Below are 13172 nucleotides of genomic sequence, written 5' to 3' on the forward strand. Positions count from 1 at the left end.
CAAATAAAATGAGTTAATTATCTCAAGTTAATGTGCTCCGAAACGTAAATAAAAAGAAACATTGACATCAATTAAAATAGTGATAAGGTGAAGCAACTTAATACCTCGCAAACCTGTTTTACTATCCTTAGGAGTAATATGTTAAAATTGATTATTGTCCAATAATTGCATACATAGTAATACTTTGTCGGCGTGACGCAACCATTAGACTCGGTCAATTAAATCTAGATCAGGCAATCTACGGAGCTCATAAACGTTGGTCCTTTCCGTCAGGTCATTAATTTCTTTGACACTGATATTATGTAAAGGCCTTTTTACGCTACCTTTAAATACCTGGCTTACGTTATAAGCTATAAAAAACCATTTCAATTAGAGAGGGTACTATTAGGTGAAGAACATTGATAGAGACTATGAGAAAGAGTATCTTACCGGAGCTTTATTTTTAAATACTTAAATCATAAATATAATATAATCTTTGTTTAAGAAAAGAAGGATATTTTAAGATCACGCATAATGTGCCCATGCGCAATATAGAACCTAAATACTGACCTGCGGTTAATATCTTGTAAACTATCGAGGAAAATGGACACCAATTTGAATATTCCATTAGAGCACGGACCCTATATTTCTAGTCGTATGTAGAAATGTCCTACATGTTTCATATGAGACAAGCCACCTGTAACGTAGGACCAGTACGCAATGCATCGATTGCAAAACTTTCACCACTGTTACTTACCAAACTGAATATCTAAACCACCCCATATATATTCAACGTCACAATAAATCCATGTGGTCATGTAACAAAGACAAACTAACGTACCACAGGTATAGAAAATGAAATGCAACAGATATGGCAGACCTTGTCTCCTCTAACCGGATAAACCATTACACAATGGTAATGATTTCTTTAATCCTGTATCTCATTGTCGCGCCAACCCATAGCTTCGTGCACAATGGATAATGTTTATTATCAGCTGTATTAATCTAAAGGCAAAACGAGTATAGATATTCCATCTATTGACGGGGTTAAGCGTAACGTAACCTTAATCTATCATAGAACATTCTTTGCAGGTTAGTAAATTAAGTAATAAACTTGCGCGGGGTCTTTGATTGGCTTAAATCACCTTCACCTATGCATTGTGCTCTGAGTATTTTATTGCTTAGTGTCCGATCGCCGTCTAACATAATACTGTCTTAACTTAATACGATGGCGTAACATGTGACTATAACATTAGGATTATGTCAACTGTACAGAAGCTAGAGGTGCTGTATTACAGATATTTCATAATGTGTAAATTACCATTATGAGAGAATACATTAAATAAAAGTATACAAACTCTAAAGACTTGCAGCAAATTGCTAGTCTAATATTCTACGATAAATGCAGACTTACATAAATAATACAGGTGTTAATTTTGTTTTTTGTTTATTCGTCAAAAAGCTTACATATTCAATAGAAATTACATCTCCCTGCGATATAAGAAGTGATAACTAAATTGATATAGAAAAAATATATTAAAATTAATCTACTTTAACATTAACATACCTAGATCCTGTTTAAGTGGATTATGTAAATGAATATTTTAGTATACGCCTGCATAAACTTAGTCATAGATGTAAGTGGTTTAGCTTTTTTGTCAACAGCGACACACATGCAAAACTATGCATATATTGCCAAAAAAAAGTTTGTGAAAATAAACAGGCCTAATTGACAGCCTTCATTCATGACCATACGAGTACAATAGGATAAATAAATATAAAGAAATTCGTCACGCTACATTAACGTCATACTACTATTGCAACGTTAGGCCTTACTGCCTTACTCATTGGCCATGATTACCTACCGTTGTGAGTCATCATAATATTTGCCATTCGGTCACTATTCAGAAGACTGACAGCTAATTAACTATCTTTGTACACCCACGTGAAATATAAGCTTACAATGATACTTCAGAAATGGATTAATGGGTTTGATCTAAATTCTATATCATTTTCAACATCCCGTATAAAACTAGTCTACTGAACACACGTCTTTCCTAAGGTTCAACATATCTAGGCAATAAGCTCAGCTCTTTACAGTTCGTTCCTTCTCTGTTTAGTTCTTTTCAGCTTTCATATTTTCCTTAACCTAACAAGAATTGCTTAAAAATTGATTAAAAAAAAAAATACGTTTTTTACAACCTAATTACAAAAATAATCATCCAGAGCAAAACGTATGGCCAATATCACCTTTCGTTTTTGTTAGTATGGACCCTAGCCAATGAGATAGCAGTGGAACAAAATGTTACTGAATATCAGGACTAAACAAATGACAATCGCAGGTTATCGGAGCGACTGTAATTTAACCCGTGCAACGCAACAAAACGGAGATAACAATAGGTTTAGATTTAATCGATATTCAGGTAACTCGGGTCAGGGGGTCTACTCTAATTCACCGAAAAACGAACTTTCGTACGAAATTTCGCGAACTTCTTACCACGGTTCCATTTCGTTCCGAAATTTCGTACGAACGAAGATTGTTTGACGTTTATTGTCTATAAACCTACTCTAATTCGAAATGATACGAACGAATATTTGAGTTTGACAGACGAAACTTCGGAATTTTAACCTCAAATTCAACGAAACCAAAAGAGTTATCGTTTGATTTTCGTGTTACTTTTCATTTTGTGAATTTTGTGTGAAAATTATTGGCAAAGGCTATAAAAATGCTTTTAATTAAAGCAGCTTTACGTGAAGATCGTGTAGAGCGAAGAAGGAACCGGCAGTGCTTGCGCAATCAATTAAATATTAGCGAAATTCCCAACGTAGAGTTTGTAGGAAATCACAGACTCAGTCGGCAATTTTTCGAAGAGTTGTGCCAGGAATTCATGCCTTTATTACCTCCAAACAATGCATATTTCAATTGCTATACCTTCTGGAGCATGAGGAACAATATTTTAATCGAAAATATTTTCATTCTCTTAACACCCAAGTTGTAAGTATAAGAACTAAACATCAATTATTTAATTGAGGCATTGACTGTTGTTTATTATGATGCTGATCATCTATCCTTTATTATTTTTCAGATATGTGACAGTGATTACTATATAACAAATGTGGATGTGTCATTTGGTGGAGCAACACACATGATGCTTATATTTGGAGAGATTAGAAGCCACTTGGAAGGTCTCCAGAATGAAACAGTTTATCTGTTAGGTATGTTTGACTTTATTGCATTTTGAATATATTTGTACAAGTTGGGACAAAAACGGTACCCCAAACTTACAAGTTTATATTGTGTAGTAGTGTTATTCACATATTTTCATATACATGTATATTTTAGGTGACTCTGGGTATGCTCTAAGGGGCATATGATGATACCTATACATAAAGCTGTTGAAGATTCTCTTGAAGGCAGATACAACTTTGCAGAGCTTTGTTAGTGCAAATTTTAGAAAGGAATAGGTAGAACAAAGTTCTACTCAAGCACATCATAACATGCTCCAGAAGAACTATGTTTATTGATTTTAAGAATTTGACATGATGTTATTTCTTTCCTTTAGAGTTAAATAAAAGAATAAATTATATACCTACTTAAAGTTTTATTTACTATTACCCTGTTTAAACATAACAAATTAATAACAAAGAAATACTAAACACAATTAATGACTAACAATACATTAACAGAATCTTAATTCCTATCCACATATTCCTTTATTGTGTTATGCAGCTGCAACAGGGTAGCACTGATGCCTGCCAATTCGCCCCTGATGCCTGCAAGCTCTGCGTTTTTCACCGTCTCTCTCTGTGCACCCTCCTCTTCATATTGATACAATCTGCTTCTTACACTGTGCTGGCAGATCGTCTCCTTGTTGAGTGTGTATGTCGAGAGGCTGCAAAACAACATTCCAATTTCAGTCAACAGCTCAGAACAACAGCGTAAACAAAATATGGCTAAGACACTTGAATGGGTTAAGTAACAACAAAAAGTTCTCAACTCAACACTTGACCCATTTAATACCATATGCAAACATAATAAAAAAGATGCAATCATTGTTCAATAGTAAAGTTAATCTGTATTCGCTCGCTTGTAAATATATTGTGTACAATTTATTTACAATAGCATTACTCAATATACCACAGTAAAATACTTACAAGGTGTGAAAGTCAGACATTCTTGCGTCAATGGTGGTGGTACATAGGCAGCTATTACAGTTGGACTCTCAGGTTATCTTCCTGGCTGGATTCAACTATTCAATCTACCACTAGCTTAATCTCTATGTTCGTCCAGGAAATTGAGAACGGTTTCGATTTGTTGAGGAGTTGCCGAACCCCTTATGTGGAGCCATTTTAAACTGAAAATATAAATGATTAGTATTAGAAAAGGCAATGGCGTTAGAGCGAAACCAAATATTGCATTTGTATAATATGATATCTACTCACGAAGTTTTTAAATCCAAAACAAAACTTGTTGCGAACCAAAATACAGCAGACGTACCTACGTAGAAGTCGGACTGTAGTAAAGTACGACATAATACTTCCTTAGGGAACGCGTACCTTGGTATAAAAGCACTTGGAAACATGATTTATTTAATACGACACTTGAGAAACACACTTCAGAAAACTTATCAAAGTATTCAAACAAAGAATTGTAAGTTGACATGTTTTGATAAGATTGTAATAAGCAGCTATTTTTGGTTGTCATACGTGATTACCCATTTTTGGCATGAAATAGTACTCTTCAAATTAGTTGGTTAGCAATGACTGTCAAAGGGTTTTTTATAGTGTCGAGTCGAATGTAGTTGAAAAAATATTTTTTGCCGGAAAGTTAAGATTGTTTGCATGAATATTACAAGAAATATGTAATGAATCACATTTATAATGTTACATGAATAAGTAAAGCTGAAAAGTTTAATAATTTCAAGTTAAAGTAAAAACCGTAACTTAGTTTAGTCGACATCATAAAAGCCCCACACAATATTATAGATTCCATTCGTTCACGAAAATTGTCTATGGTTCCGAACTTCGTATGCGCATCCGAAAATGAAATAGAGTAGGGTCACTAACGAAACTTCGTTTGAATTTCGTTCGATATCGAAGTTTCGTTTCGTTGAATTAGAGTAGACCCCCTGTTGTCAGCTGTCTTTTCTTCAAGACCTGTAAACTATACTTACCTCCCAAATATAGTAACTTTTCAAATCTAGACAATAGAAAATAGGTCCACCGTAGTAAGCCCTATTTGTTCATCATCATCGTCATGCTCCGATTCTCCTATTTTTACTTAAGCGACATACGATTGACGTTCGACTCGATTCGACTGAGATCCGATCCCGACTCGATTACGATTGAAGCGTATGTAGCATTCCGCTATTTTTTCTATTAAATAAACGTTTTTATCCTTTTCTGTCATTCAATAATGAATAATTTTGTCTGCAAATGATTTACGATTGCAAAATGATTGTACAGCAAACTACCGTATAGACCAAAATTACCAAAATAGCAGACCAATCGCACACCAATCAAATGTCAATCGAATACGATTGGTCTTTTATTAGTAGCAGAATGCCCGATATGGTTAAAACTGCTATTGCGATCATATTGCGATTCGATTTCTATTCGATTTTGACATTATTAACTTAGGAGAATCGGGCCCCAGGCCTGCTGTCACACAGAGAAGGGTTGAGCTTTAATCACAACCCTTGCTCAATGCGGTTGGGTGATTTTCCCGATTTTCTTAATGATACTTAAAGGTTGACATTTTAGTGTATTTAATTAAGGCACAAATTGAATTTATCGTTCCGACACAAGATATACAAAGATAGGTGCAGTACTATACACCTATTCCCACGATAAGTATTTTACCTAGCAGCTACATTATTTTCTAAGGCTTGACTTATATATTCATACCTATTGTACATTGTGCAAGTGTCCACACAACACGTGTTTAACTTGCACGGTATCTCAATAACCTATTGTCGACACATGCACATTAACTACTGTTTTAAAGTAGTTCGTGTCGTGAACGAGATATAATCGATCATAATCCGATGCTTTGTAACGTTCACATGTCATTTACTCAACATTTTGTTTTCAATGTTTTAGCCGACTACCGAACGAGAGTAATATTTTTTTTTATTATTTTGTGCAGAAAATTTGCATTTAAAAAAGTTGGTTACATTAATATTTCGAATAATTCTATTTTGTATGTCATTGCATGTTCAATTTTGTTCGCTGCATTTTATAATTAGGTAATTAATGAATAATGTATTATTTACCTCATGAATTATTTAAACAGGCTTTCGGATCTGTATCGGATTTTTTTGAATACGAAAATAGCGATGCTTCGCGGTAAAATTTATGAACGCACCTTTCATACCGACCTAACATACTATTATTTTATGAAGGTCAATAATAATTCCTACAATGAAATGATCGACTAGTGTGCGTAAACTTGGTTTTCAAATTAAATGTTTTCCAGTGTACCCAATGTATTTTTCCTCCAATCCAATGTGTTGGACAGCGTGTCTTGACACTATTAAACGAAACTTTTTCACGGCGCAGCTGCATTGGTCGCGTGCTTACTTTGCATTGTAAAAGAGCAAAACCTAGTGTTGTCCATTGAATTGAAGGCGCGATTAACTACATACGTTACGTTTATTATCTCACATACCTTCATAGTTATAATTCTAGCTTTTTACTTCTATTACTAAGGCATGAAGTAGGTTGCAAATGCAAGTTTCATTGAATCACGGTGACAACTAAGTGAACGGAACTGCCGACTGAGATAAAGATCGCGGCTACAGATTGAGCTTACAAATAACTACATATTCTATATTATATTTTACGATCACAATATTCAATATAGTGAATTCTAAACATCTATTTGTTCAGCTCAGTATCAGGTACAAAGTAACACCTAGACCCCGAATACGAAATCTAACTAGACAGGTATTTTTATCTAGACGTCTATATAATACTGTACATAGGTACATGCTAGTTTTTAGGTATTTATCTATGGGCCTTTGATGCCTGACAATAAAGATGATTTGATTTTGATTTTTGATAACATATTAAAGAGGTTGGTGTTTATTTTATAGGCTCAAAACATAATCTCTTAATTTCACCAAGTTCAAACACAGGTGAATGGTTTACCCACATTCGTCATGTCACACAATATCTCCTGATGTAGATCAAACAGTCATATAGGTCATGATCAGATCTTATAGATACAGTTACTCAACCGTAAAATTGAAGCACGAGCGATCCGGCACCAGATTACAAAGATCCTTGTGTTATCAGCGATCAGCTCTCCTTACATAATACCTTATACGATTTATTTCCAAACGAATTAAACACATCAACAAGCAACGGTAATCGATATAATTGATCATCGATTAACAATCGGTCGACAGTTGGCACGACACTGGCAGGATATGAAAAGCAAAAGTTAATAAGTAGGCGCTTAAATGTATGTGCAGTTTTATTGCGGAACAATAAATTAAAATGCCTTATGCTTAAATATTTATTAAAATGTAGGTATTTTTATTAAAACAGGATGTAAATAGTGCTCTTTAATTGGTTTGAGCTTATCGATTATAGCTTTTTAATGTACCTACTGTTTTAAGTTCACGATAAAATTGTAATCAGGTCTGGGTCAAATAAAATGAAAAGTAAATTCAGGTCAAGAAAAAAGTGTGGGCAGATTAGTAGTGAATAATTAAATTACTCAGAAAGCTTTAGTTTGACTTTATTAGTAAACTATTGTTACCAGTCGTTTCATAAAGCTACTCGATATCTAACATGCGTGTGGGCAAAATATGGATTAGATACGTAATAATTTGACAATAACAAACAAGTTCAGATACCAATACCATAACGATAACATTACCGAATGGTTAGCGAAACTTGCGCAAGCTTTCTTCATGCGTGCACGCACTCGATCATTTTACTAAAATTAGATCATAGTTAACGGTTGGCAAATAGCATAACCATACTAACAAATACGTAGAAATCTATGTATTTATAGGTAAATGAAGATAAAGATACTATCGGTAGAAGGGTTAAAAGGTTTTGTAACCCAATTCCACAATGTTTCAGACAGGACCTTAGTGAACCAGGGACCACAAACTAAAAGCTTATCTACATTATCTTAAAATCAGATCTAGTCATCAATATCCACTAATAAATTACTGACTAAGCTAAAACCAAAGCATAACGTACGTAGAAACGTCGGTACCAGCCCATTATAACGTCTGGTAGTCTGACATTTGAATAAAGTCGTACAAATTACGGTATTACAAAAGCCAAGTAACATGTAATGAACTTAAAGATTAGGCTCATAATATGAGGAATAATGAGTACACGGCTACATGGAGACTTAATCTCTGCCCAGTAATTGTAATTGATTCTCACTCGATAGGATATTGGAATTCGACCTAAATGGGCTGATTCATTTAATTAAATAATTCAACACGGCATAACAATAATAGCGTAATTTATGTTCTCGGTTATGAATACATCCAAGCAGATTTATTGGTATTTAATCTGTATCGGGATATTACAACGGGTTAACTCTTAAGCAATTTAGTGAAGTGTATTATAATAGAGGTACACAAAACACCTACGTGTTCAGCTTGTGATGTAATTAAAGAATCATATCAACATAAAGTAGTTTATAATAAGCCCGACGCATACATTAAAGCATATTTTATCCTGCAGAAAAATCTCTTTATTCACACCATCACTTTCATCAAGATAATTTTACTTTGATACAGTTACAAACCGCTCCTTAACATACGTAAATAAAATCTTACAAAATGGCTCTAAATATACGCCCAAGGCGTATGTAATCTCATAAATACAACGTAACAACTGTTTATTTTGCAAAACTATTGCTGATTACGATATGTTTAAAAGGGCATTTCATACAAGCAAAGGCTGGGCCGCTTTATAATAAAAGCATGAGTCATATTTCGATCACAATTCCTTAGCATCGTTATGATAAATGTCAGTTATGTTTAATTAATAGTCTGAAATCACGACATGTCTCTCCCTGTCCACTGGTCGTTCGGGAACTAGGACACATTAGCATGCCAATAGAATTACTTAGATTGTGAACAAAGGGCTTAATAACCCACGACTCTAGCTGAAATCTAGCTGGTCTTTTGTACATAAATAGCATTAGATTACCTTTTCAGGGAGTCTAGGATACTTGTAAATCACTTCTTTATTTGACAATAATATAACACTCATCATGCCTAAAGGTCTAAAATAGCGTTTAGTCTATGACCCATATTTTATGAAACAAACATTCTAAGATTGACGTCATCAGCATTTACTCCGACTAGAAATACAAATCTGAGACCTCATCCCCATCAGTAACGCAAATAACTACTACTTATCCAACAAGGCAATGTATCAATCAATCAATCTGTAATCATTTTAAATAGTAATGACAAATTAAGCTAATACACCAGATATTTCTTCCGATAATTGTAATTAACATAAATAAAGATTAAGTAAGATACTGACATTGCTCGAATAACATCGCTTCGTTCATTCCGCAACCGCTTCCGCTCGTGCGGCAATCGTAAGAGGCAATTCATTAATACAATTAGTATTCGCTAAAGTAGTGACCACCTGGTGATGATATGCTTCCATTAAACTAAGTAAGTATAACGATTGACACATTAAAAAAAATACGGACAAGGATTACAAAGAAAAGTCATATTAAATCATGTTAGTGGCATCACTTCCTGAAAAAGTCGAATAAAAAATCAAAATCGTAAATCATCCAAAAATATTAAGTACAAAAAGTTTCAGAACTGGCGACAAAAGAGGACTGCCATATCGGTCACCAAATAATCATTTAGGTATCTATTTATCTCATTGTCATAAAAGAGAATCATAAAGTATCATAAAAGTGTAAAAGCTTTATTCCTACAAGCACAAAAGACCTTTACTAATAGGCTGCTAACATAACATTTACAACGATTAAGACATTAAAGTTATAATTAAACACAAACAACTACGCCTTAGCCATTAACGTAAGTAAAATAGGTACTTAGACCGAAACATTAAACTAAAAAGTAAACCCAAGTCAATGCCAAACGATCACTAAGAATCTCATTAAATAAAGAGCATTTTTCGATGTTTTATTTATTTTTATAATAACTAAATCGACCTTGCACAGATAATAAAGGCGACCATTACTTTGGGAACCTCGCGCCAGTTGTTAGACAGTTACGTAAAAATGTATTACATTTTGTACCATGTGTGTAGGTACCTACTTTATAAAAACTAGTCAATAAAACAAATACTGGCCGAGCACTTGTTGATTAACAATCAGGTTTGGGAGCGCTACTGGGCATGGGTCTGCGCACGAGTTTGTCGCGGAGTAGTTAGCAGATGGAGTGCTCATAATGTAATATTAATGCATCGTACACCGGTTTTGACTTGTAACTTATGTAATGTATAAAGATCAACAGTTATAATTTTGATTCATAATTTGGTTTCTAAATAATTAAGTATGTATTGCTATAAAAAAGGTTAGGTTGTAAAATATTTTGAGCTTTAATGTCTCAGCTGTCAAATACTAATAGTACGCTAAAATTGAAATCAAAAGTTTGACTGTCATGAAACACCATAGGCATGCATGAAACAAGAAAGGAAATATACCTATATAACATTAATTACCAAAAGCTTTTTATCTCTCCATTTACTACATACTCCGTGTAACCGAAGCTCATAGTTATTTGGTGACAAGATATAAATCGGTGCTGGCTACGCCTGGACATTATCGAGGTCCACATCGGTTGCTGAGTTTACTGCGATTTGTAGCACATTTGCATTACTGCCGCTACCACAGTTCCATGAGGACTGCCTTACATAATACGGTGATAATCTGGATAATCGCGCTTACTCCAGTTTCTGCATAAGGTTTCCAAGCTGTAGCGAAACTATGTATATTTTATATCAATAGCTTCTAGTCCATTTCCCGCGGTTTCACCCGCGTCCCGTGGGAATGCCGGGAAGAGTGTAGCTTTCTAACAGTGAAAGAATTTTTCAAATCCGTTTAGTAGTTTCGGAGCCTTTACAAACAAAAAAAAATCCTCTCTATTATATTAGTTCAGAAGTATAGATTATCTGAAGCAGTTTTTTAGAATAAAATCATTATCTATCAAAATTGTAAAGCAGCTGTCGCTGCTGTCTTTTCTATGAAACTATTGACACTATCGAAATCGAAAATGTTTATTTATATTTGTCAATATCAACAATTATGCAAGTACCTAATAATTTATACTTGGCCTAGTTATGATTGCGTCCAAACTTAGACAGATTAATTTGTTAATTCGTCTTTACTCATTTTCAAAACAATGGCACTTGTGTAATTAGCAAAGGGCGCACCCACAATAGGTATTACGAACTTTTCAACAAAATGATAATACCTCAAAGGTTTTGTTACTAAGCGTGAATTTCCCATGTACTACACAGTCGTAATTATTTTTAATAGACATGTTTACAACCTTAATTTGAATAATTCACCTATTAATCACATTTTACGAATGCTTGCCCTAAGTCCGCCCTATTACCAAATTCTCGGTCTATCGGTTTCATTTGGCAATATCCGTTTTACCTGTTTTCAATAACAAACCTTACACTACTTCCATAATGGGCATTTATACAAATGTACTTATTTAAGAACTATTTATCGGTAGTAAACCTTAGTTGCATAACCAATAAAAAAAAATAACACCTCTTTCTGTGCGGGAGAGACCATCTGAATTTACTACCTCAGAAAAAAAGTACGTCCAATGCTGACCATAGGCCGCCTCCGTTAATATCCAAAACCACTATGATACCATACTGTCCTATCATACTATCTAGCTAGAGTAAGTGCAACAGCACATATTTGTTAACCTCACTGGACAGTGCAGATACACAGCCCATTTATTACGGTTTTATTTCAAATCCTACCACTAGGCATGTGAGTTTCGTCATTTGCATGTAAGCTAAAGTTAAGAGCTTAGGGGCTAGTTTGCTTATGCAAGCCACAACCCGTATCAACGTTTTAAATGACGTAAATTACTAACCTGTACATGTGTGAAGAAATGTTGAAGTCAGACACGCAATTAGTTCAAATGCAAAATCGAGTGCCTACAATCTATCTAACAAATACACAGATAGGCGCTAAAAACATCGATCACTGATTGCACCGACTGAGAAAAAGTTGTCGCACCGTATTTGTATAGCTGGGTTCCTTAGCTTATTCTGAATTACAGTATCAAATCTGTAGGTAAATTACGGTAAATTCAATATTATAACTGCGAAAAAAGGTAATCAGTACATAGGCATATAAAGAGCATGAGAAAGGACATAGATCTACTTTTTACAAGGGGGCAGAATGCTAGACTATTTATTTATTTATTTTTATAAAAGTTCAAAGAATCATGAATAACTATAAGTAATATATGTTCACTTAATATTTAGCGAAATACCTAATTAGTTATGTCACCGACCCGGCTACATCTACAAATGATGCGTTATCTATCTATGCCTCTTCTAATATCCGTTACAATAAATACAGCTGCTTTTAGCAATCTGAATCATAGAGTATTAACATAATATTAGATAATAATTAATATTATCTCTTCAATCTGCTGTCTAGACCCCGGACCCATTTAATAAATATCATAGTAAAATATCGGGTGAACTCAATCCCCATACTACTAGTTGCTTAATTGGGGATTAGTATCAAATCTAAACTACAAATTTATTCATTATCATATCGTACCAATAACTAGGCAACTACTTAGTACTTACTAGTCAACCATTCAAATACCTAACTTGAAATAACTCACACTTCTAAATATGTTGTTGCCTCACAAACAAATAGAAAATAGCTTTAAATTGCGAAATATTTAAAGCTATTATTTTTAATAACAATATCGAATTATTGAAAAAAGCGTCGAATCGAAACGATTATCTACAATTTACGGATCCTTATAGCATACTTCTAATTCGCTCAAAAGATATCAATGACTCGAATAAACAAATCCGTCGTATTAGAGTCTAATAGCGGGATTAATTTCGCAAGTGACGTATGAATTATGTGCTTAAGTATCATGTGGTACTTATATACTTTGAATGTCAAGTCATGAAGCAACTCATTATTCAGCTTAGGATTAATGCCG

General features: G+C 34.0%; 2 long non-coding RNA genes across 4 annotated transcripts; one reads left to right on the forward strand and one right to left on the reverse strand.

Moving 5' to 3' along the window:
* Window positions 1-2424: 2424 nt before the first annotated feature.
* On the forward strand, window positions 2425-3572 carry LOC124630840. Its single transcript, XR_006984450.1, has 3 exons — window positions 2425-2974; window positions 3066-3195; window positions 3323-3572. It is a non-coding gene; the product is annotated as an uncharacterized LOC124630840 (long non-coding RNA).
* LOC124630841 lies at window positions 3562-5109 on the reverse strand. Of its 3 annotated transcripts, none has more exons than XR_006984453.1 (3): window positions 4478-5109; window positions 4135-4334; window positions 3562-3872 (listed from the first exon to the last, which is right to left on the reverse strand). It is a non-coding gene; the product is annotated as an uncharacterized LOC124630841 (long non-coding RNA). The 3 variants fall into 3 exon arrangements; XR_006984452.1 differs by having other exon boundaries at window positions 4423-5109; XR_006984451.1 differs by having other exon boundaries at window positions 4135-5109.
* Between the last annotated feature and the right edge of the window lie 8063 nt (window positions 5110-13172).

This window comes from Helicoverpa zea, chromosome 5, assembly GCF_022581195.2.
Source record: "Helicoverpa zea isolate HzStark_Cry1AcR chromosome 5, ilHelZeax1.1, whole genome shotgun sequence".
Taxonomy (NCBI): Eukaryota; Metazoa; Arthropoda; class Insecta; order Lepidoptera; family Noctuidae; genus Helicoverpa; species Helicoverpa zea.